The sequence below is a fragment of the Pygoscelis adeliae genome, unplaced genomic scaffold (assembly GCF_000699105.1).
Source record: "Pygoscelis adeliae isolate BGI_AS28 unplaced genomic scaffold, ASM69910v1 Scaffold386, whole genome shotgun sequence".
Taxonomy (NCBI): Eukaryota; Metazoa; Chordata; class Aves; order Sphenisciformes; family Spheniscidae; genus Pygoscelis; species Pygoscelis adeliae.
The window spans coordinates 773400-779164 of record NW_008824940.1 but is presented as its reverse complement, the minus strand read 5'-3'; the positions used below and the strand labels follow the sequence as shown (position 1 = coordinate 779164).

The following is a 5765-nucleotide window of genomic DNA, read 5'->3' as shown; positions in this document are numbered from 1 at the left end:
CACTCTTTCAACCGATGCACACATCCCCCCGGCAAAGACGTCTGCTGTAATTGCTATTTAGCAGCTTTAAGGTAGGACGAGGGTCGCACTGCAAAGATAGGCTTTACAAAGTAATGGCAACAGATGGGGTCTAGACAGCTTGAATGAGAATCCACATGGACAGAATTTTCTCACACGTGGACACAGCCAGCACAAAAATCTACGCATCATTTAAATTCCTCTTGAACCTTTAAAATTAGGGAGTAAATGGTTTACAGGCCTTTGGCTGCCCCAGCTTCATCCTCTTTAAACGCTTCAGCCAAAAAGAAAATGGCAATAAATGAAGGCCTTACAGACCATGTCGTCCCTTTATGGTAGTGGCAAGAACTAGGCAGATCATGTAATATATTTTCTTTAAAACAACAGAGGAAGTTGTACTGAGTTTTCCAGAAGGATTTGAAATGAAAGCTCAGTGTAATACTGTAGGATCAGTGTGGCAGCTTGGGAGATTCAGGAGTCCGATTATAACATGGAGCATTTTAGTTTTAGGTTACCATTTCACATTCAGACCAGTTTCCAAGTTTCCATGAAAAGTTTCTATCTATCTGCTGCTATGCAAGTCTGTATCTTCTGTCCTGGTTACACAAAGCAACGTGCCGATCTGGGAAAGTTGGAAACTGGATCATCTCCTTGGTGCGGAAAGCAGTACCTTCTGAGCTATGTTAGATCTGGCTCCACACACAGTTGGATCAAGAGGCCTTACAGGATCATCAGTTGGGCGTGTCTCATAGCAAGGACAGAGGAGGACATATATGCCTAAATGAGGACTTCAGTGGGTTTAGAGTGATCAAACCGTGTTCCAGAAAACCTACGCATTGTCTTACTCTGAATGTGTCTGACTTCACAGGCATTCTATCCAGACCTGTGCTCTGATATATTAAAAAAAATCCCTCATCCTGGGCAAAATTGAGCAGGTCGGCACAAGCCTGTCCAAGTACTCCTTCATCTGAGGGGATGGATCCAGTAAGTATGTACTGCTTAACCTGCAGCATCAGCCACTTCACAAACCACAGTGGCAGCTACTGCTTTCTTAGGAGCACCAGAGGATGAGCAAGATATATGTGAGATGCTTTATTCAACAACTCCTTAAAGTACTGACGCAGTCTCAGAAATCCCAGCCTCCTCTCTTTCCTTTCCTCTCTCCCTTCCTCCCAGCAACTACCTTGTGAGGCTGAAAAGCCAGGTTTCCTCACACACTTGCTTCAGAAACCATTCAATTCTTTGCTGCACTGTGGCACAGTTTGTAGCAGTGGAGCAGGCAGGCACATTAGGAGTCGTGACAACTTCTTCATGAACGACTGCAGAGCAGTTCATTTCTTCAATTCTGGGGGCTCTGAGCACTACTCCAACATAAACATTGAAAAACGAAAGAGAAGATCATCACCTAAGTAAAAAGGAGATAAATCTGCTGCTCACTAGCCCAACATAACACAATGCTACCAGCTGGCTTGTGCGTGTCTTATTCAACTGGCTGCTGTGCCTTGCACAGACTCAGGCTAACGAACACGGTAAATAAGAGCAAGCCCTCACTGACTGGCAACTACCACATTCCCTTACCTCGTTTCTGTGTACTCAGATGCTTTCAAAAGCAGGTTTTTATTTTCCAAAGCAAACAACATGTGTAAGCCATGGTTTAGGTTCTGTAATTCTCATAACCAGGCTGGAAGACACTTCAGCTTCAAACTATTCCTTCAGCTCTGAAAATTCAACTTCAAGGACGAACATCCGTGATGCTCATTTTGTAGCTGTGCCTCTCACACATGTGGCCTGACATCCATGTTCCTGAGGGAAAGCCGTACGTGACTGTTAGAAACCAAAAGAATTAAAATTAAAAGAATTAAATTTAATTAAATTAAAAGAATTTCAGTGTCCAGAAGTCTCTCACAGGCAAACCTGTAACACCTACACAGAAAAGACAGGCAGGTAAGGATTCCAGGCATGATCTGATGATTTACTAGCATCTAGCAATCAGGCTACTAGATTGTACTAAATCGTATTTCATCAAGAGAGAGAGCTCCACGTAAAAAAGGAGCACAGCAATGAAAACTGTCATTTACGGTCTCATGTATACTTACTTTGGCTCCACTGAGATTAAGTGTTCTGCATGAATCATAGTGGTGCACTGGTAGTTTGGCCAACGCTCAGATAGTACATCAGGGAAGAGAATTGCATATAATAACGTAACATCCTGTTTGGAGGCTTAAGAGGCAAAAATCTAGCCGTAATCACTTCCAAGGCTAGTAACTCAGTTCTTATTGCCTTCATAATGACTCCACAGTTATTCAGTCAATGCAAATAGAGTCTGATATTGAGCATGAAGAAGATAAATTAACAATAAAATGAGTCTCACTCATACATCCACTGCTTACTTTAGTGGAGACCTGCAAAGATACAGTATGCACTTTTAAAGTATGTTGCCCCCCGCTTTAAGGTGCCGAGATGGCTGAAAGGGAGGCTGAAACAAAGACTTTCTTTACTAAATACTGGGTTGCTTTCCAGAAAACAAACAAAAAAAAAGCTGTTAAAATTTAATAAACAAATTTTCTGTTGGAATTAATAAATAGTTCATGTTATAAAGGCCTTCTGGTTTACCCATCATTTTGGCTAACAATGAAAACACAACAAAATTCTTTTAGGGGCTTCAGATTTGACATTAACACCATGCATGAAGTGCCAAATACCAGGATGTTGGCCTTACTAATTTTGGTATAAGACCCAATATTCCAGACAAACCTACTATATTCTAATTAATTAAACAAACAAACAAAAAGCCCCAAGCAACCAATCAAAAAAACAAAATGACTCAAGAATTGACATAAACCATACCAGGCAAACTCAAGCAAATTTAATCTTATTTGATATAAGCTTCCTTCCTTCTACCCTGCCTCTCTCCCCAGCTCCAGGCAGTTCTCTTCTGTGTCTCAAGTCATGCTGGAAATAACCTAGAGAATAAACTCTTGGCTGGGGACCCCAAATGTCTTATGGTCAATGGATATATCCCCTGAAGATTTGTCTTACATCTAAAATGGAATGCCAAGGACTTTACAACTATGGCAGTCAAAAAATCCATCCATAATAAACCAGGGGGTTATCATTCATGGCTTAGAAACCAAAATACTGAGCTTGTTCTTTAAAATACATCTTGTTAAAGCCGGTTATAAGACAATAAACAAAGGCTAATGAACAGAAGGCTCACTGTGTCATGTCTAAAATTAGACTGCATGACATTTGCATTGTCACGGGTTTGTGGAATACTCAAAGGCTATTGTATTATCATTTTAAGCATCATATGTATCTTTATCAATTTGATAATTACAGCTAGTTCAGTATATTGCTAGTTCATTGGGTAAGTGACAGGATAATTTCGTACAGGAACAAACGATGCAGTCGGTATAAAGAGATGTAATTAGTACAAATTGCAACACTGAAAAAAAAAATGCAAACAGCTAGTCCTCTGAAGTTCCTGAAAGAAACAGCACAAACAGAAAGGTCGGCAATTACCTCTGTATGTCACTGCCCTCCTGACAAGAGGTACTCCAATCCTGAAACCAACTCACTCAGTTGGTTATCGTATCCTCACCTGTACAGCCAAAAGCAGCCTCGCTGGCAATGCGCTGTGAGACACAGGAAAGTGCCAGCACAGGAAAAGCGATGGGAACATGGAGCTGGGAACGGGAGGAGGGGGTGGGTGAAGTCACGATTTAGATCATCTGAAACTGCCATGGAATCACACCTTAAACCGCTTAAAATAAGCAGGGTCATTTTGAGAGAAATGAGTTAAGGAATGATCACACAAATAGCAATCCAGGCAGGCTTGAGAAAATTGCATCCCCCAGCTGGAACAGTGATGAGGAGGCAGGACAGGCTGAGGAAGACAGAAAGCTTCAGCTGAGCTAGATCTGGCTAGATGCAGTTCCCACCATGCCTGACATACCACTGGTCTCACATGCCTTATACCACTTGAAACTGCATAAAGCAGAGTGAGTCCAACCAGGTGGAGACTTAATTAAGAAACTCCAGGTTAAAGTCTGAAGAAATCCAGCCAAGTAACAGAGAGGAGAGAGAAAAATAGTGGAACAATTGCCCTTGTATCACTGGATGAAACCATAAACTGAAACTGAGCAGGCAATCTAACAAAAAATTAAAACAAAGATACAGGATCAAAAAAAAAAAAAAATCATTGGTGGAGCTTTGAGACTTTGGCTTTACGCCACCAAAATACATGCATTTCTTGAACCATCTGGGTAGTTCGTCTGATTTCAATCAACTAAGCATTTGTAGAATGTGTGGTTTGATCCATATGCAGCAATATTTCACTAAGTTGGGAAGTGACAAATCATAATACAGGTCTGGTGCAACTCCTTCAGAAATTCATTTCTGAGCTCCCGTTACCATAATGGTGCTAATACACTGGAAGTAGCTCAGATGAAGAGAAACAGAGAGTTGGTTGCTGTCTTAAGTAATGATTTAGAAGATCTAGAAGTATCTGAAGCGTGCATGCACTCGTAACGGAGAACTCATGGGATATATGATGCTAAACTCAAGAAGAGCGAAGTGCGGATTAGGAAAGAGATCATTTATGAAAGCTTTCTGAACAACGGGATATTTTAGACCATGGAATAGTCTCACAAGAAACAAGTGGAGCTGCAAGGCGTGGCAACTACTGAGGACAAAATAATATACTGGTATAAGGGAAGGCTCTATGAAATAACAGACGCATACACATCCGTTTCTGCACTTCATGAAAGGAAAGTTCAAATGAGAGCAGGACAGCTGCTAAACAAACATTAAATATGACAGGAACAAGCCCCTACCACAGTAGTTCTCACTTTCTATGTGACCTCTAATATTGTAATGGCCTCACCCATTCAGTTCTGTTTCATGCATGCCTCCTTGTCCTCACGTCACTTTTCTCTTACAATTATAACCTCTACTACAAAATGGGAAATATATTTGCAGTTTTCCTCAAGTACAATTGATTACAGCATACCTTGAAATGCCAGAAAATTGGCTTTCCTTTCAGACCATCCACATTTTTACACAAAAGCACTTCCAGCACTGGTTTCTGCTGCCACAGCTGTTTTGTAGCCAGAAGAATGGGCTTTTTTTTTTTTTAAGTGTCAATAATAAAAAGTAACAAAAGCATGACACATCCCAAAAGCGCTTGGAGCTACGCCTAACACAGGGCTATGGAGGGGAGTGCAATCTTTTCCCCTAGTCCTGTCAATCACTGTGTTACACCATTAAAGGATCAGCTGGTTGAAGTAAGCTTTTCTGATTATCGCCACCCTTAATGCTGGTGGGGGGGATGAGCACCAACGATGCAGAGCGCTTTGTCCTTGAAAGATTTCTTTATGAGGTGTTCCAACTTTGCCTTTAAGAGACACGTCTGTAAATTTCTTTCAACCAAAATTTCACCATGTATTTTCAGCCTACCTCCACTGGAACTAAAAAAACCCAACAAACCCACAAAAAAACAGAACCGGCCAACCAAACAAAACCCCAAATCAAGCTGTTTTGGCACGAAAACCTCTTCAGCGGCACACGGATTAAAAAAAGAAGATTGCACCTGCGAAACGCAACACCGCTCGCTATATGACGGCGGCTCACCCTGCGAGTCCCATTACCGCTGGCAACCGAGGTGACTTTGGGGAAAAACCTTCCGGGGAAGCGCGGTGCCCCCTGCCCCGGCCCGGCTCCCCGCGCGCCGCGGCCAACGCCGAGCG

The 5765-nt window shown here is 42.0% G+C and overlaps 2 long non-coding RNA genes across 3 annotated transcripts; both read right to left on the bottom strand.

The window, feature by feature from the left end:
• Nucleotides 1-1097: 1097 nt before the first annotated feature.
• LOC103918207 lies at nucleotides 1098-1850 on the bottom strand. 2 transcript variants are annotated; one of them, XR_663679.1, is made up of 2 exons: nucleotides 1597-1850; nucleotides 1098-1423 (listed from the first exon to the last, which is right to left on the bottom strand). It is a non-coding gene; the product is annotated as an uncharacterized LOC103918207 (long non-coding RNA). The 2 variants fall into 2 exon arrangements; XR_663678.1 differs by having other exon boundaries at nucleotides 1098-1379.
• A 41-nt stretch (nucleotides 1851-1891) lies between these two features.
• On the bottom strand, nucleotides 1892-4138 carry LOC103918206. The gene is made up of 3 exons (XR_663677.1): nucleotides 3620-4138; nucleotides 2115-2238; nucleotides 1892-1941 (listed from the first exon to the last, which is right to left on the bottom strand). It is a non-coding gene; the product is annotated as an uncharacterized LOC103918206 (long non-coding RNA).
• Nucleotides 4139-5765: the final 1627 nt, after the last annotated feature.